The 12,549-nt window shown below is 35.6% G+C and overlaps 1 pseudogene; it reads left to right on the top strand.

Moving 5' to 3' along the window:
- The first annotated feature begins 7,666 nt into the window (after positions 1–7,666).
- Positions 7,667–10,114, top strand: LOC132266283 (pentatricopeptide repeat-containing protein At2g26790, mitochondrial-like; annotated as a pseudogene).
- Positions 10,115–12,549: the final 2,435 nt, after the last annotated feature.

Genomic DNA, 12,549 nt, shown 5'->3' with positions numbered 1-12,549 from the left:
TTTATTTTTTGCTTCCGCATCTAGATCCGTTATCGGGTCAATCTTCGATTCATCACAAGACGCACTAGCTTAAAAAACCAGGGCCGTCACAGTTAGGGTCTAAGAGAGGGGAAAGAGAAGAAGAGGTAAGGATTTTGGGTTTATCACATGGGTTTTACCTAATAACCCATTTAAACTTATTTGATTTAAGGGTATTTAAGTCAATTGTATTTGTCAATTTTATATTAAAGGGTAATAAAGTCAATTCACCATTGTCAGGGTGTCTTTGTCCATTTTATTAAACTTGAGGGGGTGTAATTGTTCAAAAATATGACAACTTTCATCTGCCTGTACTTATTCCAAACCTCATGGGTGTTACTGTACTTTACCCTTTCTTTTAAAAATGTGGAAAAAATAATAATAAAAAATAAATAAAAACTCAAAGCTACTTTTTTATTTCTTTATGTTTAAAAGAAAAAAACTAAAATTAAAAATTAGGTATTTTTTTTTTTTCAGAATAAAAACAAATTTCAATGAAGAGTAGAAACATTACCATCATTATTCAGAGAAGCAAGAAGCCATGGGGGATAGACATCCCAATCAACTTCCCTACTCTGATTTTGAAAAACAAATCTACCTAAACAGTGAGCAACCTTATTACAAGACCTTAGACGCCAACTCAAAACCCACTTAAGATGAAGCTTAAGAAAATGTTTAATGTCATCACAAGCCATGGCAGCAAGACAATCAACCGGAGTCAAAGCAACAACCCCTTTGCAGTCACCTTCAATAATAACATCTTTAGCATAACCCTATTGTAACAAGAACTTTAAACCTTCCCGAAACACCACCGCTTCAGCCATCTTTGCATTCCCCACATGTTGGATCACAGTACTAGCATCCTTTACAAATTAGGTGATTACAATTCCATAATTCATTACTAAATAGTAATACGCCCTTTTGTCACTCACTGAAAATTTTCCAATGGTGGCCCTTAGGGTAATTAGACTCACCTTATTTAAAATGAAGCACAATAAAATAGATTTCTCTTATTCAAAAATTACACTAAACTCCCAATCTATCTCCACCTTCCATTAATGATTAAAAATTCAAATAATATTATTTGTATATGTCAACAAAATTAAAATTTCAGAATGAAAAGTCTGATGGCTGAATTCAATTCTCCCATTATACAAAAATAAATTTGATTTTAAATGATGTATATGATTTGTGAGTTATTGCATATATTAAAGATTTATCAATTGGTTGAAAGGATTTTTCGTCTTTAAACAAATAATAATAATAAAAATTACAAAACTCTGAGTTTTCTTTTATCTCTTCTTTTTTTTTTTTTTTTTTTTTTCAATTTCCAACTAAAATATTATAAGGACAGAAAAATAAAACCGTAGTCTTCATAATAATGTTGTCCAACCAAAATGTTAGACAAATAGGTTGTGCAATTCTTGAATTAAGAGGAAAGGCTCGTGTTACAATATCTTAGACAAAGTGGAAGTAATTTACCTCTAAAAAACAATCAATGCCTTAACAAACATACAAGTCTATAGACTTTTGAAAAAAAAAAAAAAACCAAAAAATAAAAAGGGGGTCTATAGATTTTCATTTCCTAAAAGTCCATTTAGCTTGGGGCCCAATAAGCATAACCATGGGCCTCCTCAACAAGGTCAACATAGCCCGAGTCTACAAAACAATGCAAATAGATTGAAGCCCATTACTCAGGCCCGTACCAAAGCAAGCAAAAGAGCCTAACCCATTAAGGAGACATTTTTTTTGTATTTTTTCATAGGTTAAAAGACATGCACACTCTTACATTTGATCCCGAATTATTCTGTGCCAACCCAATAACTTATATCACTTACGCAATAATTTCACACGTTTACTTAAGCTACAACTATATTAAATTGCTTACACAACAATTTTACTTTGTTGATTGTAATCGACGTATGATGTATTGTGTTGCTTAAGCAGTACATAATGTAAACACATGATAATAATACAAGAAGTGATCCTTATTCATTGCATACACTATAATGATTCGCGTGGGACTTGAGTTGTTCACCTCTTCCTTTAAAACAAAAAAAAAAATTACTGTTACCGCTGGCGGAATGGCCTTAAGGGAAGGTCTATGCAATTATGACAAACTCCCCTATAATTAAAATGCTGAATCAAAATTCATCTAAGACACTCGATCAATTTTTTATTTTTCTATCATTTGATAAGATTTTGACAATATGGAAATGGTTAACCAGAAAAGATATTTGAAACTTCTCTCTCTCCACAAACTGAATCAATCCCTTTTTTCTCCCTTTCTCAATGAAGCCAAATTCCTTACTTTGTAAATGGGGTTCATCCACTAATATTTCATCAATAAATATCAAAGCTCATCAGAATTTATAAGATGGTCTAAAGTCATGTAGTTCCGTCCAATCATAAATTATTACGTAATTAAAACTTTAAATAAATGACAACTTATAATTGGCCAGAACCAAATGATCCCAAATCATCTGATCATAAAATACATAAATTGCTATGAAAGCAACAAGATATGAATGCACAAAGTAATAGTCAAAAGGGTTTGAAATATTTCATTTAAATTATGAATAAAGAAGTCCCACAAGCTAGGTATAATGTCATGCAATCATGATGACGTCCAATCTAAATTTTATTTGAAAAACCATGAGATTTGGGCACTTCTTACCAAAGTGGTTGGGAAAACTATATCCTTAACATTAAATAACTTAGTCACAAGAGATCATCCATTTTTCATGATCAGAAACAATTTATAGTATTTTTAGGTGACACTCATCTCTAGATGCTAATAGTATCATAATTTATTGTCCACATGTCTTGTTATAGTGTTTGATAACTATTGTTTTCTTTCATAAAAACTAATTTAGATATACAATCAATGCACCTATCTTGCAAATGTGTTTAAGATCATACATTAAATAGTTTTGCAATAATATTTTTCAATTATTTTAACTGATTTTCATAAATTAAAATAAAATTTGATAATAAACTTACACACACTTTTATGCAAACTTGAACATTCAGGTCAATCTTCTGTTTTAAAAATAAAAATTATACTAAATTATATCTAAAATTTGACTTTAAAAGGTAGATTTTAAATAGGGGTGACAAGATTTGACACGATACGAAATAAGTAGGTTTGAGTTTGACTTAATTGTATTTGTGTGTTGTAGTCGTGTCTACCCGAATAGACACGGTGATTAAACATATCGTGTGCGTTTTTGACCTGTCAACCCGTCGAACTAAACGTGTCGCATTCATGTTAAAAAATACCTGTGTAGCTAAACGTATAATAAAATGACTTAAATGTGTCTTATCGTGTCATGTCAAGTCTTAACTTATTTATTAAACGGGTTGTACGTGTATAATAATTGTGTTATGTTCGTGTCGTCTCATATAACAGAATACTCATGCTCTGACACGACCTGTTAACACGAATTGTCAGCCCTAAGTTTAAATAATGTTATTTTATAATTGTTTCTAAGGGTTTGAAATTGATTTTATTTTAATCAAAACACAAAAACTTGTCTTTTAATATTTTTCTTTCTTAATATATATATACATATACAAAATTAGGTTTGTAGGAACACTAATTCATAGCTTATTTATTGAGTCATCTGGGGTTAAAGGAAAAATGGTGTTAAAATATTTTTTGATGATGTTCTCAAAATGATTCTTGAAACAATGTTCATGGATTGTAATCATGTGTAATTTTTCTCATCAATAAAATTTTCTTTCCTGCCTAAAAAAAAACAAAAAAAAAAAGGAATTCTCAATTGTGTAAACTCAATCCAGCCCTGTTCATGTTTTTTTTTTTAATTTTTTTATCCTGGCAAGAAAAGAAGCCATACGGCATCTACATACAAGAACACCGGCCAAAGACATAGAACCAGAAAGACATTTAACATCATCAAATACAAATACATAACCAACCAAACTTAACTAACACCTCTTATAGTCAAGATCAAAGTCTTGACAAGTCAGGAAAAGGTGTCAGTTACATTAGACGCCATACTTAAAAGTCCAACGTACGCAAAAGCCTAACCCACCAGAACTATCACCCCGACGCTAATGCAAAAGGCGTATCCACTACTACATTCCAGACTAACCACATGTTGGCCTAAGGATTTTTTCTAAAGGTCAATCTTATGTTTTGATGATTACAAACCATTAATGATATTTAAGTACTAATATTTTCATTGAGTGATATATAGTTGATCTATATTCAATCCTCAATGTTGAGTTAAAAGATCCATTCCAAGCATTCCAATTACTCAAGCTATGGATTCAAGGAAGCCTCAAAGTTGCAAGAAATTAAAGAAAAACTCGGACTTCAAAGATCATCAAGCTTTTCAGCAAGTCTTCATCAAGCCTAAACGACCATGGTCAAGAAATGAAGAAAAGGGTAGATAGGATGGTGAGAGCTTAAGATTTAATGTCAAAGTTCATTTGAATATATTTTGAAGCTCAAAATTACAGTTCATGCATAGCATTCTCATTTCATTTTTCAAAGAACATAGAATTAGCTCATTAAGTTTATGAACACATTCACACATGAGCCACACATCATATGAAGTGTAGATATGACTTAAATAAATTCATTTTAAGTCTCATACAGTAATGGAGAAGGGTCCATGAAAAATAGAGAAGGCTCTATGAAAGACAGAGAAGGCTCCATGAAAGACAGAGCATGCTTTCAACATTCCAGGAGGCTTTTTTAATGAAAAATATATTCTTCCAACCAAAGAGCAGGCTCCCAAAATAGGGAGCAAGCTCTCAGAGGCTGGGAGTCGGCTCCATGCAATGGAGAGCCGGCTCTCAAGGCTAGGGAGCCCCCTCCTCTTCTTTTACAAGAGCCAGCTCCTTCTATGGTTTTGAACTACAACGAAAACTTTTTCATTTATTATTTCCCAACCAACTGTTATAGCTATATTGAACACCATTTATCTATAAATACAGAGGTTGATCTGCAACATTAATTACACCATTACATAGAGCATTCTACCATTCTTGAAAAGCATTAAAGAAGCATTCATTGAGCTTTTATTTCCTCTCTAACATTTCATTCCACTATAGTGATTCTGAGCTTCATATATATATATTCATCTTTACTATAGTCGTGAGCAAAACTTTGTACTTCTATCTTTGAGAGATTTATTGTACAATTCAATTCTATTCCAAGTTATTGTAAAGGGTTGGTGTGACCCGAAAGAAAGCTTAGGAGAAGGGTGTTCTCCTAGTAAAAAAGAGAAGCAAGGTCTTGCTTCAATTGAAGGTTTGTTCTCCACCATTAAGGAGAAGCTCTAGTGAATTTGGGAAGTCTCAAGGGGGACCTTGAGCCGAGGAGTAGGAGTTTCCGAATCTCGCTAAATCGCCGAGTCTTTATTTGCAATCTCTTATCTCTATCTCTCTTATACTTGTCCCATGTATCGTTTGAATATTTCAATTGATTTGTGCTTAACAGTTTGCTAGAATTAATACTTTATAAATTGCAAAAATTGGCCCTTGACTCTATTCACCCCCCCCCCCTCCCTCTAGAGTCAATTAGTGACTAACACCACACACGTCAGAACTAGGCTGACAAATGACTACTGCAACATAATAACACACCTTGAAAGCAGATGTGCAGCACCACTTTAGAATTCTAAGTAAAGAATTCAATGAAAGGGTCCCACAACAAGCAAGGAATATCAGCAAAAAGTTGGGGACACGTCATGCAGGACGTAACAAATTCGGCTTCCAAAAATAAGAATCCGGTCACCCAAGCCGATTACCACCGCCATAGTGTTGTCCAACCAGAACAGTGTCTCACCGTCAAAAAAAACTCTATCATCAACCACAATTCTATACTCCGGTGCAGCCAGAGACCACCACTACCACACAGCAACCCAAACCAAACAGCGAAGTGCCGGCCAATAAGACCCGTCTGGCAACCAAACCACCGCATCTGGGAGAACCACGTTCGGCCAATATCCCGTCCACAACGCCCCCCTCCAGCGGCAACCCAACAGAGCCAGGGAAATATCGAGCATAGCACCATAGGCCCCCCCCCCCCCCCAACATATCGCAACCAAAGCCAAACCCGACCAGAAACCAGGCAACAAAGAACACCCATGGGAAGCCAAACTCGGGAAGAGGATGAAGGCAACCTAAGAAAACTGAAAGGCAAAGCACACAAAAATAAAGTTAGCACTAACAGAAAGACAGAATAACTAAAATGGATACTCGGATCAAAAGGAAAACTTTGCACTGAGTGGCCAGCAAGTCACCCAAAGCGTAAATTCCCCATGGTTACATCCCGTGGCACACGTTTGCCCGTCCGGCAAAGAAAGAAAGGGGAAGCCAACAACCCAAAACCGCAGCCCTACTGACCCGTAATCACGAGGAAACTAGCACACAACCCACCCCACCAAAAAAAAAAAAAAAAAAAAAAAAAAAAAAAAAAAAAAAAAAAAAACCACTCACGCAGCAAGAGCAAACAACGAGCTAGAAAAATGCCTAAAAAGAAAGACTGACCCAACCAAAGAGCAAGAAAGAGACACGAACTACCAACCAACAATTCACGCTAACAGGTAGAGAAAAGACCGATACGAAGGAGTTCGAGGTCTATTAGAAGGAAACCAACAAAAGAAATTGAAGAAGAAAATGAGACGAAAGAGAGTCAAATTCCTCTACTTTTTAACCCCACCGTCACCAATTTATCCACATGTTAGAACTTAGAATGAATTTTGGTTAATTCAATCCGAATTGGATAAGAATTAGTATTTGTGATAGAATTATTTGTGATTCGATAATTTGACTATTTTCTGATACGTTAATCTAACAAATTATTTATAATTAAATTTATATTCCATTTTGTAATTTATTGGATATTCAATGCTACCAAGACCAATTTCGCTTGGGCTCTGGGCACGAGCCTAGGCCAAATTGTCCTAGATAATGCCTCCACTCTTTAATTCATTCTAAAGTCTAAAATTTATGATCTAAAACGCCTCCAAATTAAAATATCAGTAAATGCATTACATCCCATCTTTTATTTCAATTTGCTCATTATTTTAATTTTTTCAATTTTTTATTTTATTTTAAAAATCACATAATAATAAAAATAAAGCACCAGTAACAGCCCCTACCATCTCTATCCCATTCCCCACCCACCATGATAGTGCCTCCACCTCATCTTATTCATCCCCATCTTTTCAGTTTCTCTCTCTAGAAAGCAAACAAAGCATCCATGGAAGTTGTTGCTCTTATTAGATACTCTCTCTCTAGAATGTAAATTAATCTGAAGACGGGATAGTTTGTACATTGTCGTTGTCATTCAGAAAGTAGTAAAGGGGTAAGCAGTGCCAGATCAGTTGGCAGAAAATCCTCTACCAGATTATGAGCCGATATTCTGACCCGAAACCACAGAAGAAGAACTTCAGTCCTTCGGTCAGTTATTGCTTTTCTTTTTTAGGATTTTAGGAAGGCATCGCCTGGAAAGCTACTTTTGAACAATCAAAGCCTGGTTCCAAACCAATGCCTATTTGATTTTCGCTTCATATTCTCGCTGAACCCCGGAGAGATTGGAGACCTCCTCAATTCTAGAACCCGAACCGAGAGATTGGCTTTGAGTTGCAAAGAAGAAGGTATACCTTCCATGTGGGTTTCTACTACCAGGTTGGTATATTGTAGCAAATTGATCAAATTTTCTCAATTTATTCGATTTAAATCAGATTCGGCGCTTGCCCAGTTGAGTCCTTACTTGTCAAACTCAGTTTCTGATGAACAAACTGTATGCACCCAAAACCAAAGTTCTTTAGGTTATCACATAGCGGAATTAGATTCATCGAGGGTTATTGAAATTCTGAACAATTTAAGAAGAGAACCCAGTCTTGCATTTTCATTTTTTCGTGAATTGAAGGAAAATGGGTTTCGGCATACCGTTGGAACTTACATGATGATTATTAGGATACTATGTTATTGAGGTTTGGATATGAGGTTGGATTCGATTTGGTTGGAGGTTATTGGTTCAGAAGAAGAGGATTTGGGTTTCAACGTTTTGGCTTTGTTTGAAGCAGTTGTGGAGGAGCTTAAGGCCGAGGGGCCCAATAAGTTAGTTCGAGCATTCGATGCATTGGTTAAGGCTTATGTTAGTCTTGGCATTTTTGATGAGGCCATTGATACTTTGTTTAGAACAAGAAGGCGTGGATTCATACTGCATATAATGACATGTAATTTTCTTATGAATATGTTGATTGTGAGTGGTAAAGTGGATATGTCTGTGGCCATTTATCAACAAATGAAGAGGCCGGGTTTGAGTCCTAATGTCTACACCTATGGTATTGTGATTAAGGCACTTTGTAGGAAAGGCGATCTGGAAGAGGTTGTTGACATCTTGCAGGAGATGGAGGAAGCTGGAGTAACCCCTAATATCTTTACTTAGGTGGCTTATATTGAAGGGCTTTGCACACATCGGAGGTCTAACTTGGGGTATCAAGTGCTCCAAGCATGGAGTGAGGTAAATGTGCCAATCGATGTATATGCTTATACTACTTTGATTCGTGGGTTTATCAAGGAGTTGAAATTGGAAAAAGCGGAAAGTGTCTTATTTGATATGGAAAAACAGGAGCTGGTCCCAGATGCATACTGTTACACTAAATTAGTTCGAGGATACTGTAAGATCGGGAATATAATTAAAGCTTTGGCTATCCATAATGAAATGGAGTCAAAGGGTATCAGAACCAATTGTGCGATCATTAGCCCAATCCTTCAATGTTTGTGTCAAATGGGTTTGGCTGCAAAGGCAGTAGACCAATTCAATAACTTTAAGGACTTGGGGATTTTCGTGGATGAAGTCTGTTACAATATTGTGGTCAATGCTTTCTGCAAATTGGGGAGAATGGAAGAAGCATTGAGGATGCTTGCTGAGATGAAGGGTAGGAACATGGTTCCAGATATTGTGCATTACACAACTTTGATGAATGGATACTGTCTTCATGGAAAACTTGCTGATGCGTTGGATTTATTTGAGGAAATGAAAGAAATGGGTTTAAAACCTGATATTGTTACTTACAATGTTCTTGCTGGTGGGTTTGCTAGAAATGGCCTTGCACGAGAAGCACTTTACCTTCTTAAAAATATGGGGGCAGAAGGCTTGAAACCCAGCACTGTTACACACAACATCATCATTGAAGGCTTATGCAAAAGGGGCAAGGTGAAGGAAGCCGAGATGTTTTTCAATAGTTTGGAAGAAAAATGTTTTGACAATTATGCTGCAATGGTTAATGGATATTGCGAAGCAGACTACACAAGAGAGGCCTATGAAATTTTTAAGAGGCTTTCTAGGCAAGGAATCATATTGAAAAAGAGTTCTTGTTTAAAACTTCTGACAAATTTATGTATGGAAGGTGAAAATGACAAAGCCCTTTTGCTATTTGAGGCAGTGTTGTCTTCATATGATGCCCCTTGTAATATAATGTACAGTAAGCTTATATCTTCTCTTTGTCGGGCCAGAGGTATGATAAAGGCTCAACGGGTCTTTGATACTATGGTTGGGAGAGGGTTGACTCCTGATGTCATTACCTATACAATGATGATAAATGGTTATTGCAGAGAGAATTGTTTGCGGGAAGCCCATGATCTTTTCAATGATATGAGGGAAAGGGGTATTAAACCTGATGTTATCACTTACACGGTTTTGCTTTATGGCCATTTTAAAGTAAATTTGAAAAGGGCTAGATCCCTTCCAAATGCAGAAGGGAAAAAGGAAGTAATAAAGGACATTTTAACTTTTCGGAATGAAATGAAGGATGCGGAACTAAAATATGATGTTATTTGTTACACAGTTTTGATTGACAGTTTCTGTAAATCAGCTAATCTTCAGGATACTACTGGCCTTTTTAACGAAATGATTGATAGAGGTCTAGAACCTGATACAGTGACGTACACAGCTCTCATTTGCGGTTATTGCAGCCAAGGAGACGTGGATAGAGCTGTAACCCTTGTTGATGAGATGTCTTCTAAGGGTATATAGCTAGATACATGTACCATGACAATATTGCACCATGGTATTTTAAAGGCCAAGAAAGTGCAGTTTCGGCATTAAGGATTGTGGTGATTCTCATGGGTAGATGAACCCAAATCTACATATTAGTGCCATCAAACATATTTTCAGGTAGAGTGTGATAAAATATTCTATGGATTCACATTGTTTTTGTTTCATTTGGAAATACTTAGAGAACATCTTTCATTGCAGTGAACCATGGCCTTTAATGTAGCTGCAGGCCTGAAGAAATAGAAAAATGGCGTGGCCTATGCAGTGAGACACTAGGAAGTTGTTTATTTGAAGGTATTGAACAGCTCTTTAGCCTCAAAGAAGCTATTTATGTACTTAAATGTTTTGACTCAAATAGTTTACATATGTATTCTCAATTTATATTTCATTTTGTATATCTTACTTGTATTTTTTACCCTGGTAAATTGTATATATTACTTGTAGTTTTTCCTTTTAGTTGGTGAAAGAGAAGAAGAATTATTGTTCTATAGATATTTAGTCATGAATGCATCTAGCATGTCTTCCACCTATATTTGTCCGATATTTGAATATCCAATGATGAACTATAATGTTTTCCCTTGTCCATTAATTGTTTATTTCTTGATGATTGACTAAAGCTGTCATGATTTGTCTTTTAAAACTGACATTTGAAAATCCTATGTCATGTTTGGAAAACCAACTCAAGCCCTTTGTTTGAATCAATGGAGGAATCATAGTAGATACACTCTTATAGAATTGACAATATCTGAATGAAAATGAAAGTTGTTTATACAGGACTAGCAGATAACTAAAAATATATAACTTGGTTATGTGTTGGATACAGGATGGAATTTGCCGAGATAGAATTGACATGTGATGGACACTGCAGGCATTTTTTTTTTTTTTTTTTCAGTAATAGGCTCTGAACAAGGGTTTATTATTGAACAGACAAACTTCCCAAGCTTGGTTTCTGTTGGTGTTGGTGGAACTTCCTTAAATTAAGTCTGCACAATTTGAAATGTATTTCTGAATTAGAAATGATTGGAGAGGAGGAAATTAGAAATACTAGTGCAACTATAGCATAAAAGACTATATAATTTATGTATTTTTGGATATTGTGAGGAGTTAATCATGTTCATGTTTAGTATTTAAAGAACAGAGAAATACAAATCAGGAGGTTCCTTTTCAGAAGGTCAAGCTCATTTCATTGGATGTAAACTTACTTTGTGGTCGATTTAATTTTATAATGGTATTTGAAGCAAGAAAAATGATTATATATATATATATATATATATATATATATATATATATATATATATATTATTACCTTATTTTAAAATGTCTCATGTGATAAAGCATATAAGTGTGGTGTTGGTAATTGGCACCTGATTCTGCAGGAAAACTTCCTCCGTGAGCTTTATGCAGTGCTTCCTACAGATTTTCTCAGTTCTCAGGTGTGGTAAAAGTGCTACTTTTGTCTTTTTCTTTATTTTGGGACTTTGTCTTGCATACCTAGAATTAGAAGAACCTGATTTAAATATCTTTAGGTCTGAATGCTTCGCAGACAACTTATCACGCAGTCAACAATTTGAAGTAATATTGGTTAATGGCCTCCTGACCCTTGATCCATGGCTATGTTGAAGTTACCCTAATATCCCTATGGCAAACACAGTCTGCATTGTGCTCCTTTTGATGCTTAAAGATGGAGTTGCCAGTAGTTATCTTAGACAGATCTTCATAAAATCATGTAAGCTCTCCGCCTTTATACAATCCACAATTTTTTTTAACTCATTTAGCTTTGTTGCTATGTGGTGAAAAGAGCAATGGGTGATATCAACTTATTCCTTATGCATAATTATATCATATGCTTCTTACTTATGTTGCTTATGTATTGCTATTTACTGCTTTTCCGTTGGAGAAATGAATACTTTGATTTCCACACAAGCAGATATGAAGTAGGCTACTCAGACCTCAGCCAATTTGAAATAACCAAATTGAAATACTTTGGGCCCTTTAATTTTGGGCAAGGTAATCACAGTTGGGGTTTCGGATTGTTGGCTTTGGGATCTTAACTCTCAGGGTCTTTTCGAGGTTAGGTCCTTTTTCAGATGCCTTGCGGTTGATTCTGTTGGCCCTTTCCCTTGGAAGTCTATTTGGCGATCTAAAGCCCCCCTTAAGGTCGCCTTTTTCGCTTGGACTTCTGTCCTCGGCAAGATTTTAACATAGAATAATTTGAGGAGGAGGAATCAGGTGGTAGTCAATCATTGTTATTTGTGCTTGTGTGATGAGGAGACAGTTGACCGCCTTTTTTTGCACTGTAGCATGGCCAGAGACTGTTGGGACTTGATGCTTAGTTTATTTGGGGTCCATTGGGTTATGCCCTATTTCTCCAGATGATTGATTGAGGCTTGGAGAGGCGTCTCTGTTAGGGTTCTCATTCAGGATGCTTGGAGGGCTACGCCTTTGTATTTGGTGGTGCATTTGGCTCGAGCGAAATAGGAGATATT

Source organism: Cornus florida, unplaced genomic scaffold (assembly GCF_030987335.1).
Source record: "Cornus florida cultivar Cherokee Brave unplaced genomic scaffold, ASM3098733v1 CherokeeBrave_3.0.0_Hap2_Chr07, whole genome shotgun sequence".
NCBI lineage: Eukaryota > Viridiplantae > Streptophyta > Magnoliopsida > Cornales > Cornaceae > Cornus > Cornus florida.
Note: the sequence above shows the minus strand (reverse complement) of the source record. Positions and strands in the feature narration are given on the sequence as shown.